This window comes from Hyla sarda, unplaced genomic scaffold (genome assembly GCF_029499605.1).
Source record: "Hyla sarda isolate aHylSar1 unplaced genomic scaffold, aHylSar1.hap1 scaffold_2117, whole genome shotgun sequence".
In the NCBI taxonomy this organism is placed as follows: Eukaryota; Metazoa; Chordata; class Amphibia; order Anura; family Hylidae; genus Hyla; species Hyla sarda.
Window position 1 is genome coordinate 34,625 of NW_026608782.1, and position 18,809 is coordinate 53,433.

An 18,809-nucleotide genomic window follows, 5' to 3' on the forward strand; every position below is an offset into this window, starting at 1 on the left:
GCCAGCACACCTGTGCAGGTAGGGCATGACATGATAGGCAGCTGCCTTGATAGCGGGTGGGTGCTGAATGTTCCTAATTGACAAAATAAGATTAATGCTTATGAAGAAATATAAAATCTCATCCCTTCCCCAATATCGCGCCACACCCCTACCCCTTAATTCCCTGGTTGAACGTGATGGACATATGTCTTTTTTCGACCGTACTAACTATGTAACTATGTAACATAACATGGGGGGGGGGGTCTCCTGGCTGTTCACACAGGTGTGTCATTGCTGTACATTGACCATGCATTGCTTCTGTGGTATTGCAAAGGCAAAGACAAATGCTTCCAGCCATCCATTGCACTAATGGATTGGTCATCAGCTGGCTGTCTATGTCCCGCATCAATATAGACCAAAGTACAGAGGGTTAGGCTATGCTATTGTGCACCTACCTGATGCATCAGAAGGTGCGAGGCCCTTGCTAAATTCTGTGCACAGACTTTGAGATCTATGCTTTAGACTGTATCTAAACCTGCTCCAACATGGACTGACATTCTGGCCTACTTTCAGCCGATGCGACTTGTCTGTCGCTGAACAGTCGCTTTTTATGTATTCAGCACCTATGTATAATGTTGTAAAAATGCTCTAGAAGCTAAAGTCGCAGAAATGTCACACATATTTGGCCTGCAACTTTCTGTGCGACAAATTCAGACAGGAAAAATCAGTATAAATCCTTAGAAAATTATCCCCCAGTGTCTCCATCTGCTGGCGGTATTGAATAAGCATTGCTGCACTGATGGGGTATGCATTAGACGAAAAAAAAGAAGAAAAAGAAGAATAATACGCCCAGAAAAGAGGCGAAAAGGAGAAAAACGTAAAAAAACGTGAAAAAAAAGTAAGAGGAAGAGAAGGGAAAAAAAGGTGGAAATGGGTTTAAAAGTGATTTCGGCGGAGAAATATATATATATATATATATATATATATATATATATATATATATATATGCGCACACACACACATAGATATAAACGTATTCTCCGTTGAGATATTGCAGCCGCTGCTGTGTCCAGGCCCAGGAGCCTTAGCACTGTGCTGTGATGTCACTCAATACCACTGACATCACTAGGTGTAAACAACATCTCTCCTTTGCTGTGTATGTGACTATGGAGCTGTTTGGTGATGTCGTCTATTACGGCCTTCATAGAAGCAACAGGAGATTGTTGCATCCATCTTGAACCCTCAGAACTACAGTGCTATGATGTCACTCACTTCCACAGGCCTTGCAGAGTGTAAACAACAACAACCCAGCTTTGTTGTGTATGTAACCAAAGGGATTTGTGATGTCACCTAGAACCTTCACAGCAGCGACAGCTTTATGAGGAGCATCAGCACTGCTCTGCCTGAGCAGAACCATCACCGCCATAGGTTGTCAAATAACCCGGATTTAACCCACACAGGTAAGTCCAATGGGGTGCAGGCATGTCCTCTATGCTTACAGCTTCCCGTGGGTGTTGGTTTGATACCGTTTGGGGACAGCCAAGGAGGCATCTGCAGGCAACAAAGGTAGGTGTGTGCTTGTGTGTGTGTTTCCTATGCAGATCCTAAGCCCAGTGTCACATGCAAGTAGGAGGAGTAAGAAGGGTTCCTGGCAAATCCGGGTTATGGATTGCATTTAAAAAGGCCCCGTGGGAGTGCAATGGGCCCCTGTCTTGCTGCTTAGCAATAATGGTATGGGTTTAGGTTCTGCTGTGTGTACTGGTGGTTGACTGCCCCCCAGCCCAGAGTGTGCATGGAAAATTGTCTGGCAGCCTCCCTGACAGCAAGCAGTGATAGTGCCCATGAAGGGGACCTTGTTGGGCCCGCCCCTTTCACGGTTATCGCTTCTCGGCCTTTTGGCTAAGATCAAGTGTAGTATCTGCATTTGGTCTGGTCGGAAGGTGTCTGTGGTACCCTGCTTCTCGGCCTTGGGGGATTGTCTCTCCTTACGGAGGGACTTCACCCCCTTGCTGCTATTGGGGAGCGGGCTTAGTCCACAGACAACGGGTTGCGATCCCCCTGTCTCTGGGACCTTGTGTCTCAGAAGGCATTTTCGGTACGTTGAGCGTTACCTGTAGCTTTGGAAGCACCTAGGGTACCCCCGACCTCTGCCTTGGGTAAGGGTTCCGCTTTTATAGCGGGATTCCGAGCCCCTGCTGCTATTGGGGAAGGGGCTTAGTCCCTGGGTGTGGAAGATGCCGTTCTCCTGGGCTTTCCCCTCTGGGGAAATGTCGATGCGAAATACCATCCGCATAGAGGTGTCGGAGAGCCATCGTCAGTTGAAGAACCTCCGCTTCATTGCGGAGGTGATTCTTCTTGACTACTTCCGCCTCAATAGGGAGGACATCCTGTGTCTAAATGACCAGGAAAGCCGTGGCCTGTATACCGTCACCTTCACGGCCACGGCGTGTTGCGATAACATCTATGCAACCTTGTCTGGTGCGGACCAGAGGGACGATCGACTCGACGGTCTTTCGTTCCAGTTCCTCTATGGTGAGGAACATATACCGTTGGTGGTGGCTATGCACAGCCCTCATGTGACCACGGAGGATATAGCCACTTTTCTTCGGCGATACTGCGAAGAGGTGCGATTCGCAAACAAAATCTTGAACTCCGTGCGGTTCTGGAACGGCAAGAGGAAGTTCTGGGTCAAGCTCCGTAAGGATCCCGGTGGTATTGGGGGTCTTTGCCATCCGCCCCCAAATTTTGCCATCGGGAGAGTTCGGGGCTTCCTGTTCTATCCTCAAATGCCTATGTATTGCCGAAATTGCTTGAGGTTTGGCCACACCCAGGAGACCTGCGGCGCGGAGCGTGTGATTCGCTGCAATAGGTGTGGCCAAGAAGGTCACATAGCCTCAAGATGTAGCCACACGATAAGGTGCAACCTCTGCGGAGAGGAAAATCACGATTTTAATTCCTGTCCCCATAAAGCAAAAACTACGATGGGTGGGTCAAGGCTGGGCCCACCCAAAGAGGGGACAGGACAAAAGACATCCTTTTTTAAGATGCCCAAACCCCAGATGGCAGGTACTGATGGGTCCAGGCCCAAGACCTCTGGTGCTCCATCGGGGGGCCCACCGGTGGTAGTGCTAGGGGGAGGCCATGGGGATTCCACGAAGCCCGGGCGGGTGATCGAGTTTACTGCCCGGGAAATTGAAAGACGTCGATCGACTTCCTACCTGGCTCAAAAGCCCGCCGAAACTTCTGAAGGGGGCTCACCTGTGGCGGGTGGCAGCCGACGGGCCTCGGTGGGGGCAGAGGTGGACCCAAAATTGCAGCATAAGCCAGGTACTGGCTTGGCCCAGGGTCGCCCTGCTCCGGACGAAGAGGCCCCGGTGAAAGCCCGCCGGAAGGGGAGCCAGGTGGCCAGGTCTGAGCCCGGTCCTGTTACTCCGCCTATACAGGACAGGGCCAAGAAGACAAGTGGCGCCAAACCAGGGTTTGCTGCCCCGCCAGCAGTGGACCCGGTGGGTAAAACTGGCCATCGTCGATCGATGGGGAAGTTGGAGCAACAGTCCTCAGCAACGCTTGCTGGGGAACAAGCGATGAAAACTTCCCAGGGTAGCGGCAAAGGTTCCGGAAAAGAGGCCTCACAGGACCCTGTGCAGCAGTTCCAGTCGTCAAAAGATGAAAGGAGACGCAGATCCATCAGCCGGGGGCCAGAGATTACATCGAGTGAGAGCAACACAGAGGATATGGACAGCAGTGTGACATTTAAAAGACAAAGAGAAGAAGAAGAGGAAGACATTCAAAGGAAAGCGGCGTGCCGTAGTTCGGACGAGAGCGAGCTCAGGGTCGGGGCATCATCGATCTCAAGCTCCGACCCTCAGAACATCAAGGAGCTGATGACCCCGCAGGCGGGGGATGACGGTACGCAGCTTATTATTGACTTTGATTCTCCAAGCACGGACTCTCCATAAACTATGCCTATCCCTGTAAAAATTGCCTCACTCAATGTGAGGTCCTTAAAGAGCCCTGATCGCAGGGCTGCTTTATTTTCTTATCTAGAGACATGTGACTTTGACCTTTGCCTGCTACAAGAATGTGGAATCCCTAGTAAAATGGACTATAAAGACTTAAAAGAAGACTGGAAGCTGGGCCCATCCATATGGTCCGGTGCAAATGACTGTCGTTCTGTGGGTGTTGGGCTGCTCTGCCGAGGCCAGTCCTTTTCTATTCATACAGTAACTGAGATTGTGCCTGGCAGAGCTCTTTTAATTCATCTATATTTTAATGGACTTTTAATTCGTGTTTTAAATGTGTATGCCCCTCCTGATAAACAGGAGCGGGCAGAACTATTTGAAATTTTACCACTGTTTTGTGTTGGGTCTTCCCCCCTGCTGGTGGGAGGTGATTTTAACTGCATACGTGATGGGGAACACCGGCAGGGTGGGGATATTAATCGTAAAGACCGCACTTCTTACCTGCTTAAAAATTTTATTGATGATTTTAATTTGAAAGATTGCTGGAAGGATCTCTTGCCGGAGGACCCGGGCGCCACATGGTCCAATGGAAGAGTGAGCTCCAGAATCGATTTTATTTTTTCCTCTAGAGCTTTTAAACCCCTGAAATGCACGCTCGAGCAGAATATCTTCTCTGATCATAAGCTCCTCTTGGTGGGCCTGGAGCTAGAGGGGGAGCAAAAAGCAAAAAGGGGCCTCTGGAGATTAAACACCACACTCCTAGAGGACCCTGAGATAAAAGAGGAGTTTGTGCGGACCTACCAATGCTGGCAATCACAAAGAAAACCCCACGAGCCTATGCTGCACTGGTGGGAGGGCACCAAATCTAAAATCAGATATTTTTTTATCAAAGCAGGTAAGAAGAAGGCAAAAATGGAAAAACAGTGGTTTTATGTTCTTAACATGCGTTTAAATGTACTTTTTAAATTGAAAGAAGCTGGTATGGATGTAGAAAATGATATTTTAAACCTTAAAACTGAAATAAAACATGCCATAGAAAAGAAAGGGAAACAAATCATTTTTAACTCACATGTGCAGCACCTGGAGGAGGGCGAGAAATGTTCCCGTTTCTTTTTTAAAAAAGTGATGAATAGGAGGGATATCATCCAAAACCTTGAGGGTGAATCCACTCCAAAAGGCATGTTAGATGCAGTTTTTAACTTCTACCAGCTTCTTTTTAATAAGAAAGATCTTAATCCATCCTTTTTAGAACATGTTCTTAATTCCCTTGATTTTAAGCTAGATGTTTTAGACCAGGAGGTTTTATCCCGTGATCTTAACTTAGATGAACTTTTATTTGTTTTTAAAAGTTTTTCTAGTGGGAAGGCCCCTGGGGAAGATGGTTTACCCATCGAATTTTATTTAGCTTTTTGGGATATTTTAAAGGATGATATGGTTTTATTGTATAAAGAAACTTTTATTGTTAATGAACTTCCCCCTTCCTGGAGGAGGGGGATTGTATCATTACTTTTTAAAAAGGGTGAAAAGGATATGCTAAAAAATTGGCGCCCCATCACACTTTTAAATGTCGATTATAAAGTTTTAGCCAAGTTATTAGCTGTCCGTTTTAAACCTTTTATTCATAAATTAATTCACCCAAATCAGGTTTGTGGGGTACCTGGAAGGTCTATAGCTGAATCCCTAAATATTTTAAGAGATGTTTTATGGTATTTTAAGGATAGAAATCAAACTGTAGCAATTTTATCCTTAGACTTTGAAAAAGCCTTTGATAGGGTCTCCCATGAATACCTGTTTTTAGTTCTTAAAAAGATGGCAGTGCCTGAAACGATTTTAAGCCGAATCATGCTTTTATACCGATCCTGTTTTAGTCAAGTCTCTGTTAATGGCTTTTTAACCAGCGGTGTTCCTCTTTTATCAGGTGTCAAACAGGGCTGCCCCCTGTCCCCACTCCTTTTTATTTGCGCAATCGAACCACTGATGGCCCTCCTCAGAAAAGACCGGGTAGTAAGAGGCGTACCGATACCTGGTGGAGGAGGGACCCATCTAAAGGTGTTGGGGTACATGGATGATGTCACCATACTGTGCCCGGACTCTCCATCCATGAGGGGGGCATTGAGGAACACCAGCTATTTCTGCGAGGTCTCTGGTTTTAAGCTAAACACAGATAAATGTGACTGTTTTTATATTGGCTCCTGGGATTCATCCATCACCCCAGGAGTTACAATGCAACAGGATCAAATTAAAGTTTTAGGTATTGTTTTTAACCAGGTCAATGATGGGAGCCCTAACTGGGATTCAGCTATAGCTAAGATGGAGAAGAAGATTTTAATGTGGAATCTTAGAAACCTTACCATGGAGGGGAAGATTTTAATAATAAAGATGGTTTTACTCCCTATTATGCTATACATTGCCATGGTATTTCCTCCATCTATTTTATACATTAAAAAAGTAACTAGAATTGTTTTTACTTTTTTATGGGGTTCAAAAATGGAGAAATTAAAGCGTGATTTTATGTACAAAAGTAAAGATAATGGCGGGAAAGATGTTCCTAACCTTTTTACTTTCTTTTACATAAAGTATTTCTGTTTCTGTTTTAAAATTATTAAATCCGATGGCATTTTTAGTTGCTTTTTAAGGTACGCTGCGGGCATGGTTTTTAAAAGATGGTTGCGCATCCCTCTGAACGCTCCGGTGCTTCTGTGTCCCCCAAAACATTATGTGGTGTTGGAAAAGACAGTCAGGCTCCTAGGTCTCCAAGATTTGGAGCCTGACATACTGGGGGACCAGAGAAAGGTATCAAAGGTCCTCAGGCGGAGTGAGGTTACCCTGGCAGTGTCCAATTTCACACAGGCAAGATCCAAAAAGGTATGGCGGAACGTGTACGGGAAGTTTCTGGCGAATGTACACAGGGATCTTGCCTGGGCAATCGTCCACCAGTGCCTCCCTACTCGTGAGTTCCAGCACAGGCGAGGACTGGTGGCGAGAGCCAAGTGCCCGAGAGATGGCTGCGGAGTGGACGAAACGGTGCTGCAAATATTTTGGAACTGCCCTTTTGCACGGGAGCTTTGGAGGAAGGTAGGCCCACTTTTGAAGTGGGCCTGCGGCCTAAAAGATTTTAATCACGAATGTGTCTTTTACGGTCTTTTTAACTGCCCCAATTTTAAACAGCAGATGATCTGCTGGATGATTATTAATTGTTTTAAAAATGCCATCTGGAAAGTTAGGAACATCTTACTTTTTAAACATGATTTTATTGATGTTAAAAACTGTATAAAGCTGGCCCTGAGTGAGATGTACATCTATTACCTAAGAGACAAGAAACAGTTGGGGGCCAGCGAGGCAGCATCCATGTGGTGTCTGCCTCTATGGAACGAAATAACAATATAATCAGTTTTTATGACATTTATATAATGTTTTATCCTGCCATTTTTATTTTTTCTCCTTTTATTACTGGTTTTATTATTTGTATTTTAAAACTTTTGTGAACCTTTTATTATTTTGCATTTTAAATTTTGTATGGTTTCTTATTTATTCAATAAAATTTTGTTGAAACCTTATCTGTTCTTATCAGTTTAATATCTGATACGTCCCCTATCTGGGGACCATATATTAAATGGATTTTTGAGAACGGGGGCCGATTTCGAAGCTTGCTTCCGTCGCCCTATGCATTGACCCGATATGGCAGTATCTTCGGGTACAGTGCACCACCCCCTTACAGGGTTAAAAAGAAAGATTCCTACTTTCATTGCTACCTGCTTGCTGGCTAGCCAGCTAGCCAGCCCTGTGGGCCTTGCTGCTGCTGCAGCCAAAAAACAAAAGGTGGTGCTGCTGCTGCTTCTGCTGCTTCTGCTTCTGCTTGTGTCTGGCCCCTGTTGGAGCGTCCAGGCACAGGACTTCTGCTGCTGCTGACTAAATGGCCTCCTTAATTGGATCATTTGAGTAGCCAGCACACCTGTGCAGGTAGGGCATGACATGATAGGCAGCTGCCTTGATAGCGGGTGGGTGCTGAATGTTCCTAATTGACAAAATAAGATTAATGCTTATGAAGAAATATAAAATCTCATCCCTTCCCCAATATCGCGCCACACCCCTACCCCTTAATTCCCTGGTTGAACGTGATGGACATATGTCTTTTTTCGACCGTACTAACTATGTAACTATGTAACATAACATGGGGGGGGGGGTCTCCTGGCTGTTCACACAGGTGTGTCATTGCTGTACATTGACCATGCATTGCTTCTGTGGTATTGCAAAGGCAAAGACAAATGCTTCCAGCCATCCATTGCACTAATGGATTGGTCATCAGCTGGCTGTCTATGTCCCGCATCAATATAGACCAAAGTACAGAGGGTTAGGCTATGCTATTGTGCACCTACCTGATGCATCAGAAGGTGCGAGGCCCTTGCTAAATTCTGTGCACAGACTTTGAGATCTATGCTTTAGACTGTATCTAAACCTGCTCCAACATGGACTGACATTCTGGCCTACTTTCAGCCGATGCGACTTGTCTGTCGCTGAACAGTCGCTTTTTATGTATTCAGCACCTATGTATAATGTTGTAAAAATGCTCTAGAAGCTAAAGTCGCAGAAATGTCACACATATTTGGCCTGCAACTTTCTGTGCGACAAATTCAGACAGGAAAAATCAGTATAAATCCTTAGAAAATTATCCCCCAGTGTCTCCATCTGCTGGCGGTATTGAATAAGCATTGCTGCACTGATGGGGTATGCATTAGACGAAAAAAAAGAAGAAAAAGAAGAATAATACGCCCAGAAAAGAGGCGAAAAGGAGAAAAACGTAAAAAAACGTGAAAAAAAAGTAAGAGGAAGAGAAGGGAAAAAAAGGTGGAAATGGGTTTAAAAGTGATTTCGGCGGAGAAATATATATATATATATATATATATATATATATATATATATATATATGCGCACACACACACATAGATATAAACGTATTCTCCGTTGAGATATTGCAGCCGCTGCTGTGTCCAGGCCCAGGAGCCTTAGCACTGTGCTGTGATGTCACTCAATACCACTGACATCACTAGGTGTAAACAACATCTCTCCTTTGCTGTGTATGTGACTATGGAGCTGTTTGGTGATGTCGTCTATTACGGCCTTCATAGAAGCAACAGGAGATTGTTGCATCCATCTTGAACCCTCAGAACTACAGTGCTATGATGTCACTCACTTCCACAGGCCTTGCAGAGTGTAAACAACAACAACCCAGCTTTGTTGTGTATGTAACCAAAGGGATTTGTGATGTCACCTAGAACCTTCACAGCAGCGACAGCTTTATGAGGAGCATCAGCACTGCTCTGCCTGAGCAGAACCATCACCGCCATAGGTTGTCAAATAACCCGGATTTAACCCACACAGGTAAGTCCAATGGGGTGCAGGCATGTCCTCTATGCTTACAGCTTCCCGTGGGTGTTGGTTTGATACCGTTTGGGGACAGCCAAGGAGGCATCTGCAGGCAACAAAGGTAGGTGTGTGCTTGTGTGTGTGTTTCCTATGCAGATCCTAAGCCCAGTGTCACATGCAAGTAGGAGGAGTAAGAAGGGTTCCTGGCAAATCCGGGTTATGGATTGCATTTAAAAAGGCCCCGTGGGAGTGCAATGGGCCCCTGTCTTGCTGCTTAGCAATAATGGTATGGGTTTAGGTTCTGCTGTGTGTACTGGTGGTTGACTGCCCCCCAGCCCAGAGTGTGCATGGAAAATTGTCTGGCAGCCTCCCTGACAGCAAGCAGTGATAGTGCCCATGAAGGGGACCTTGTTGGGCCCGCCCCTTTCACGGTTATCGCTTCTCGGCCTTTTGGCTAAGATCAAGTGTAGTATCTGTTCTTATCAGTTTAATATCTGATACGTCCCCTATCTGGGGACCATATATTAAATGGATTTTTGAGAACGGGGGCCGATTTCGAAGCTTGCTTCCGTCGCCCTATGCATTGACCCGATATGGCAGTATCTTCGGGTACAGTGCACCACCCCCTTACAGGGTTAAAAAGAAAGATTCCTACTTTCATTGCTACCTGCTTGCTGGCTAGCCAGCTAGCCAGCCCTGTGGGCCTTGCTGCTGCTGCAGCCAAAAAACAAAAGGTGGTGCTGCTGCTGCTTCTGCTGCTTCTGCTTCTGCTTGTGTCTGGCCCCTGTTGGAGCGTCCAGGCACAGGACTTCTGCTGCTGCTGACTAAATGGCCTCCTTAATTGGATCATTTGAGTAGCCAGCACACCTGTGCAGGTAGGGCATGACATGATAGGCAGCTGCCTTGATAGCGGGTGGGTGCTGAATGTTCCTAATTGACAAAATAAGATTAATGCTTATGAAGAAATATAAAATCTCATCCCTTCCCCAATATTGCGCCACACCCCTACCCCTTAATTCCCTGGTTGAACGTGATGGACATATGTCTTTTTTCGACCGTACTAACTATGTAACTATGTAACATAACATGGGGGGGGGGGTCTCCTGGCTGTTCACACAGGTGTGTCATTGCTGTACATTGACCATGCATTGCTTCTGTGGTATTGCAAAGGCAAAGACAAATGCTTCCAGCCATCCATTGCACTAATGGATTGGTCATCAGCTGGCTGTCTATGTCCCGCATCAATATAGACCAAAGTACAGAGGGTTAGGCTATGCTATTGTGCACCTACCTGATGCATCAGAAGGTGCGAGGCCCTTGCTAAATTCTGTGCACAGACTTTGAGATCTATGCTTTAGACTGTATCTAAACCTGCTCCAACATGGACTGACATTCTGGCCTACTTTCAGCCGATGCGACTTGTCTGTCGCTGAACAGTCGCTTTTTATGTATTCAGCACCTATGTATAATGTTGTAAAAATGCTCTAGAAGCTAAAGTCGCAGAAATGTCACACATATTTGGCCTGCAACTTTCTGTGCGACAAATTCAGACAGGAAAAATCAGTATAAATCCTTAGAAAATTATCCCCCAGTGTCTCCATCTGCTGGCGGTATTGAATAAGCATTGCTGCACTGATGGGGTATGCATTAGACGAAAAAAAAGAAGAAAAAGAAGAATAATACGCCCAGAAAAGAGGCGAAAAGGAGAAAAACGTAAAAAAACGTGAAAAAAAAGTAAGAGGAAGAGAAGGGAAAAAAAGGTGGAAATGGGTTTAAAAGTGATTTCGGCGGAGAAATATATATATATATATATATATATATATATATATATATATATATATATATGCGCACACACACACATAGATATAAACGTATTCTCCGTTGAGATATTGCAGCCGCTGCTGTGTCCAGGCCCAGGAGCCTTAGCACTGTGCTGTGATGTCACTCAATACCACTGACATCACTAGGTGTAAACAACATCTCTCCTTTGCTGTGTATGTGACTATGGAGCTGTTTGGTGATGTCGTCTATTACGGCCTTCATAGAAGCAACAGGAGATTGTTGCATCCATCTTGAACCCTCAGAACTACAGTGCTATGATGTCACTCACTTCCACAGGCCTTGCAGAGTGTAAACAACAACAACCCAGCTTTGTTGTGTATGTAACCAAAGGGATTTGTGATGTCACCTAGAACCTTCACAGCAGCGACAGCTTTATGAGGAGCATCAGCACTGCTCTGCCTGAGCAGAACCATCACCGCCATAGGTTGTCAAATAACCCGGATTTAACCCACACAGGTAAGTCCAATGGGGTGCAGGCATGTCCTCTATGCTTACAGCTTCCCGTGGGTGTTGGTTTGATACCGTTTGGGGACAGCCAAGGAGGCATCTGCAGGCAACAAAGGTAGGTGTGTGCTTGTGTGTGTGTTTCCTATGCAGATCCTAAGCCCAGTGTCACATGCAAGTAGGAGGAGTAAGAAGGGTTCCTAGCAAATCCGGGTTATGGATTGCATTTAAAAAGGCCCCGTGGGAGTGCAATGGGCCCCTGTCTTGCTGCTTAGCAATAATGGTATGGGTTTAGGTTCTGCTGTGTGTACTGGTGGTTGACTGCCCCCCAGCCCAGAGTGTGCATGGAAAATTGTCTGGCAGCCTCCCTGACAGCAAGCAGTGATAGTGCCCATGAAGGGGACCTTGTTGGGCCCGCCCCTTTCACGGTTATCGCTTCTCGGCCTTTTGGCTAAGATCAAGTGTAGTATCTGTTCTTATCAGTTTAATATCTGATACGTCCCCTATCTGGGGACCATATATTAAATGGATTTTTGAGAACGGGGGCCGATTTCGAAGCTTGCTTCCGTCGCCCTATGCATTGACCCGATATGGCAGTATCTTCGGGTACAGTGCACCACCCCCTTACAGGGTTAAAAAGAAAGATTCCTACTTTCATTGCTACCTGCTTGCTGGCTAGCCAGCTAGCCAGCCCTGTGGGCCTTGCTGCTGCTGCAGCCAAAAAACAAAAGGTGGTGCTGCTGCTGCTTCTGCTGCTTCTGCTTCTGCTTGTGTCTGGCCCCTGTTGGAGCGTCCAGGCACAGGACTTCTGCTGCTGCTGACTAAATGGCCTCCTTAATTGGATCATTTGAGTAGCCAGCACACCTGTGCAGGTAGGGCATGACATGATAGGCAGCTGCCTTGATAGCGGGTGGGTGCTGAATGTTCCTAATTGACAAAATAAGATTAATGCTTATGAAGAAATATAAAATCTCATCCCTTCCCCAATATCGCGCCACACCCCTACCCCTTAATTCCCTGGTTGAACGTGATGGACATATGTCTTTTTTCGACCGTACTAACTATGTAACTATGTAACATAACATGGGGGGGGGGGTCTCCTGGCTGTTCACACAGGTGTGTCATTGCTGTACATTGACCATGCATTGCTTCTGTGGTATTGCAAAGGCAAAGACAAATGCTTCCAGCCATCCATTGCACTAATGGATTGGTCATCAGCTGGCTGTCTATGTCCCGCATCAATATAGACCAAAGTACAGAGGGTTAGGCTATGCTATTGTGCACCTACCTGATGCATCAGAAGGTGCGAGGCCCTTGCTAAATTCTGTGCACAGACTTTGAGATCTATGCTTTAGACTGTATCTAAACCTGCTCCAACATGGACTGACATTCTGGCCTACTTTCAGCCGATGCGACTTGTCTGTCGCTGAACAGTCGCTTTTTATGTATTCAGCACCTATGTATAATGTTGTAAAAATGCTCTAGAAGCTAAAGTCGCAGAAATGTCACACATATTTGGCCTGCAACTTTCTGTGCGACAAATTCAGACAGGAAAAATCAGTATAAATCCTTAGAAAATTATCCCCCAGTGTCTCCATCTGCTGGCGGTATTGAATAAGCATTGCTGCACTGATGGGGTATGCATTAGACGAAAAAAAAGAAGAAAAAGAAGAATAATACGCCCAGAAAAGAGGCGAAAAGGAGAAAAACGTAAAAAAACGTGAAAAAAAAGTAAGAGGAAGAGAAGGGAAAAAAAGGTGGAAATGGGTTTAAAAGTGATTTCGGCGGAGAAATATATATATATATATATATATATATATATATATATATATATATATGCGCACACACACACATAGATATAAACGTATTCTCCGTTGAGATATTGCAGCCGCTGCTGTGTCCAGGCCCAGGAGCCTTAGCACTGTGCTGTGATGTCACTCAATACCACTGACATCACTAGGTGTAAACAACATCTCTCCTTTGCTGTGTATGTGACTATGGAGCTGTTTGGTGATGTCGTCTATTACGGCCTTCATAGAAGCAACAGGAGATTGTTGCATCCATCTTGAACCCTCAGAACTACAGTGCTATGATGTCACTCACTTCCACAGGCCTTGCAGAGTGTAAACAACAACAACCCAGCTTTGTTGTGTATGTAACCAAAGGGATTTGTGATGTCACCTAGAACCTTCACAGCAGCGACAGCTTTATGAGGAGCATCAGCACTGCTCTGCCTGAGCAGAACCATCACCGCCATAGGTTGTCAAATAACCCGGATTTAACCCACACAGGTAAGTCCAATGGGGTGCAGGCATGTCCTCTATGCTTACAGCTTCCCGTGGGTGTTGGTTTGATACCGTTTGGGGACAGCCAAGGAGGCATCTGCAGGCAACAAAGGTAGGTGTGTGCTTGTGTGTGTGTTTCCTATGCAGATCCTAAGCCCAGTGTCACATGCAAGTAGGAGGAGTAAGAAGGGTTCCTGGCAAATCCGGGTTATGGATTGCATTTAAAAAGGCCCCGTGGGAGTGCAATGGGCCCCTGTCTTGCTGCTTAGCAATAATGGTATGGGTTTAGGTTCTGCTGTGTGTACTGGTGGTTGACTGCCCCCCAGCCCAGAGTGTGCATGGAAAATTGTCTGGCAGCCTCCCTGACAGCAAGCAGTGATAGTGCCCATGAAGGGGACCTTGTTGGGCCCGCCCCTTTCACGGTTATCGCTTCTCGGCCTTTTGGCTAAGATCAAGTGTAGTATCTGTTCTTATCAGTTTAATATCTGATACGTCCCCTATCTGGGGACCATATATTAAATGGATTTTTGAGAACGGGGGCCGATTTCGAAGCTTGCTTCCGTCGCCCTATGCATTGACCCGATATGGCAGTATCTTCGGGTACAGTGCACCACCCCCTTACAGGGTTAAAAAGAAAGATTCCTACTTTCATTGCTACCTGCTTGCTGGCTAGCCAGCTAGCCAGCCCTGTGGGCCTTGCTGCTGCTGCAGCCAAAAAACAAAAGGTGGTGCTGCTGCTGCTTCTGCTGCTTCTGCTTCTGCTTGTGTCTGGCCCCTGTTGGAGCGTCCAGGCACAGGACTTCTGCTGCTGCTGACTAAATGGCCTCCTTAATTGGATCATTTGAGTAGCCAGCACACCTGTGCAGGTAGGGCATGACATGATAGGCAGCTGCCTTGATAGCGGGTGGGTGCTGAATGTTCCTAATTGACAAAATAAGATTAATGCTTATGAAGAAATATAAAATCTCATCCCTTCCCCAATATCGCGCCACACCCCTACCCCTTAATTCCCTGGTTGAACGTGATGGACATATGTCTTTTTTCGACCGTACTAACTATGTAACTATGTAACATAACATGGGGGGGGGGGTCTCCTGGCTGTTCACACAGGTGTGTCATTGCTGTACATTGACCATGCATTGCTTCTGTGGTATTGCAAAGGCAAAGACAAATGCTTCCAGCCATCCATTGCACTAATGGATTGGTCATCAGCTGGCTGTCTATGTCCCGCATCAATATAGACCAAAGTACAGAGGGTTAGGCTATGCTATTGTGCACCTACCTGATGCATCAGAAGGTGCGAGGCCCTTGCTAAATTCTGTGCACAGACTTTGAGATCTATGCTTTAGACTGTATCTAAACCTGCTCCAACATGGACTGACATTCTGGCCTACTTTCAGCCGATGCGACTTGTCTGTCGCTGAACAGTCGCTTTTTATGTATTCAGCACCTATGTATAATGTTGTAAAAATGCTCTAGAAGCTAAAGTCGCAGAAATGTCACACATATTTGGCCTGCAACTTTCTGTGCGACAAATTCAGACAGGAAAAATCAGTATAAATCCTTAGAAAATTATCCCCCAGTGTCTCCATCTGCTGGCGGTATTGAATAAGCATTGCTGCACTGATGGGGTATGCATTAGACGAAAAAAAAGAAGAAAAAGAAGAATAATACGCCCAGAAAAGAGGCGAAAAGGAGAAAAACGTAAAAAAACGTGAAAAAAAAGTAAGAGGAAGAGAAGGGAAAAAAAGGTGGAAATGGGTTTAAAAGTGATTTCGGCGGAGAAATATATATATATATATATATATATATATATATATATATATATATATATATATGCGCACACACACACATAGATATAAACGTATTCTCCGTTGAGATATTGCAGCCGCTGCTGTGTCCAGGCCCAGGAGCCTTAGCACTGTGCTGTGATGTCACTCAATACCACTGACATCACTAGGTGTAAACAACATCTCTCCTTTGCTGTGTATGTGACTATGGAGCTGTTTGGTGATGTCGTCTATTACGGCCTTCATAGAAGCAACAGGAGATTGTTGCATCCATCTTGAACCCTCAGAACTACAGTGCTATGATGTCACTCACTTCCACAGGCCTTGCAGAGTGTAAACAACAACAACCCAGCTTTGTTGTGTATGTAACCAAAGGGATTTGTGATGTCACCTAGAACCTTCACAGCAGCGACAGCTTTATGAGGAGCATCAGCACTGCTCTGCCTGAGCAGAACCATCACCGCCATAGGTTGTCAAATAACCCGGATTTAACCCACACAGGTAAGTCCAATGGGGTGCAGGCATGTCCTCTATGCTTACAGCTTCCCGTGGGTGTTGGTTTGATACCGTTTGGGGACAGCCAAGGAGGCATCTGCAGGCAACAAAGGTAGGTGTGTGCTTGTGTGTGTGTTTCCTATGCAGATCCTAAGCCCAGTGTCACATGCAAGTAGGAGGAGTAAGAAGGGTTCCTGGCAAATCCGGGTTATGGATTGCATTTAAAAAGGCCCCGTGGGAGTGCAATGGGCCCCTGTCTTGCTGCTTAGCAATAATGGTATGGGTTTAGGTTCTGCTGTGTGTACTGGTGGTTGACTGCCCCCCAGCCCAGAGTGTGCATGGAAAATTGTCTGGCAGCCTCCCTGACAGCAAGCAGTGATAGTGCCCATGAAGGGGACCTTGTTGGGCCCGCCCCTTTCACGGTTATCGCTTCTCGGCCTTTTGGCTAAGATCAAGTGTAGTATCTGTTCTTATCAGTTTAATATCTGATACGTCCCCTATCTGGGGACCATATATTAAATGGATTTTTGAGAACGGGGGCCGATTTCGAAGCTTGCTTCCGTCGCCCTATGCATTGACCCGATATGGCAGTATCTTCGGGTACAGTGCACCACCCCCTTACAGGGTTAAAAAGAAAGATTCCTACTTTCATTGCTACCTGCTTGCTGGCTAGCCAGCTAGCCAGCCCTGTGGGCCTTGCTGCTGCTGCAGCCAAAAAACAAAAGGTGGTGCTGCTGCTGCTTCTGCTGCTTCTGCTTCTGCTTGTGTCTGGCCCCTGTTGGAGCGTCTAGGCACAGGACTTCTGCTGCTGCTGACTAAATGGCCTCCTTAATTGGATCATTTGAGTAGCCAGCACACCTGTGCAGGTAGGGCATGACATGATAGGCAGCTGCCTTGATAGCGGGTGGGTGCTGAATGTTCCTAATTGACAAAATAAGATTAATGCTTATGAAGAAATATAAAATCTCATCCCTTCCCCAATATCGCGCCACACCCCTACCCCTTAATTCCCTGGTTGAACGTGATGGACATATGTCTTTTTTCGACCGTACTAACTATGTAACTATGTAACATAACATGGGGGGGGGGGGTCTCCTGGCTGTTCACACAGGTGTGTCATTGCTGTACATTGACCATGCATTGCTTCTGTGGTATTGCAAAGGCAAAGACAAATGCTTCCAGCCATCCATTGCACTAATGGATTGGTCATCAGCTGGCTGTCTATGTCCCGCATCAATATAGACCAAAGTACAGAGGGTTAGGCTATGCTATTGTGCACCTACCTGATGCATCAGAAGGTGCGAGGCCCTTGCTAAATTCTGTGCACAGACTTTGAGATCTATGCTTTAGACTGTATCTAAACCTGCTCCAACATGGACTGACATTCTGGCCTACTTTCAGCCGATGCGACTTGTCTGTCGCTGAACAGTCGCTTTTTATGTATTCAGCACCTATGTATAATGTTGTAAAAATGCTCTAGAAGCTAAAGTCGCAGAAATGTCACACATATTTGGCCTGCAACTTTCTGTGCGACAAATTCAGACAGGAAAAATCAGTATAAATCCTTAGAAAATTATCCCCCAGTGTCTCCATCTGCTGGCGGTATTGAATAAGCATTGCTGCACTGATGGGGTATGCATTAGACGAAAAAAAAGAAGAAAAAGAAGAATAATACGCCCAGAAAAGAGGCGAAAAGGAGAAAAACGTAAAAAAACGTGAAAAAAAAGTAAGAGGAAGAGAAGGGAAAAAAAGGTGGAAATGGGTTTAAAAGTGATTTCGGCGGAGAAATATATATATATATATATATATATATATATATATATATATATATGCGCACACACACACATAGATATAAACGTATTCTCCGTTGAGATATTGCAGCCGCTGCTGTGTCCAGGCCCAGGAGCCTTAGCACTGTGCTGTGATGTCACTCAATACCACTGACATCACTAGGTGTAAACAACATCTCTCCTTTGCTGTGTATGTGACTATGGAGCTGTTTGGTGATGTCGTCTATTACGGCCTTCATAGAAGCAACAGGAGATTGTTGCATCCATCTTGAACCCTCAGAACTACAGTGCTATGATGTCACTCACTTCCACAGGCCTTGCAGAGTGTAAACAACAACAACCCAGCTTTGTTGTGTATGTAACCAAAGGGATTTGTGATGTCACCTAGAACCTTCACAGCAGCGACAGCTTTATGAGGAGCATCAGCACTGCTCTGCCTGAGCAGAACCATCACCGCCATAGGTTGTCAAATAACCCGGATTTAACCCACACAGGTAAGTCCAATGGGGTGCAGGCATGTCCTCTATGCTTACAGCTTCCCGTGGGTGTTGGTTTGATACCGTTTGGGGACAGCCAAGGAGGCATCTGCAGGCAACAAAGGTAGGTGTGTGCTTGTGTGTGTGTTTCCTATGCAGATCCTAAGCCCAGTGTCACATGCAAGTAGGAGGAGTAAGAAGGGTTCCTGGCAAATCCGGGTTATGGATTGCATTTAAAAAGGCCCCGTGGGAGTGCAATGGGCCCCTGTCTTGCTGCTTAGCAATAATGGTATGGGTTTAGGTTCTGCTGTGTGTACTGGTGGTTGACTGCCCCCCAGCCCAGAGTGTGCATGGAAAATTGTCTGGCAGCCTCCCTGACAGC

General features: G+C 45.8%; 5 non-coding genes and 1 pseudogene across 5 annotated transcripts; all 6 read left to right on the forward strand.

Moving 5' to 3' along the window:
* The first annotated feature begins 1,858 nt into the window (after positions 1-1,858).
* On the forward strand, positions 1,859-1,937 carry LOC130319372 (U2 spliceosomal RNA; annotated as a pseudogene).
* A 5,528-nt stretch (positions 1,938-7,465) lies between these two features.
* LOC130319371 (U2 spliceosomal RNA) lies at positions 7,466-7,651 on the forward strand. The gene has a single exon (XR_008865578.1). It is a non-coding gene; the product is annotated as a U2 spliceosomal RNA (small nuclear RNA).
* Positions 7,652-9,739: 2,088 nt separating this feature from the next.
* Positions 9,740-9,930, forward strand: LOC130319365 (U2 spliceosomal RNA). The gene has a single exon (XR_008865573.1). It is a non-coding gene; the product is annotated as a U2 spliceosomal RNA (small nuclear RNA).
* A 2,092-nt stretch (positions 9,931-12,022) lies between these two features.
* Positions 12,023-12,213, forward strand: LOC130319366 (U2 spliceosomal RNA). The gene has a single exon (XR_008865574.1). It is a non-coding gene; the product is annotated as a U2 spliceosomal RNA (small nuclear RNA).
* A 2,088-nt stretch (positions 12,214-14,301) lies between these two features.
* On the forward strand, positions 14,302-14,492 carry LOC130319367 (U2 spliceosomal RNA). The gene has a single exon (XR_008865575.1). It is a non-coding gene; the product is annotated as a U2 spliceosomal RNA (small nuclear RNA).
* Positions 14,493-16,586: 2,094 nt separating this feature from the next.
* LOC130319369 (U2 spliceosomal RNA) lies at positions 16,587-16,777 on the forward strand. The gene has a single exon (XR_008865576.1). It is a non-coding gene; the product is annotated as a U2 spliceosomal RNA (small nuclear RNA).
* Positions 16,778-18,809: the final 2,032 nt, after the last annotated feature.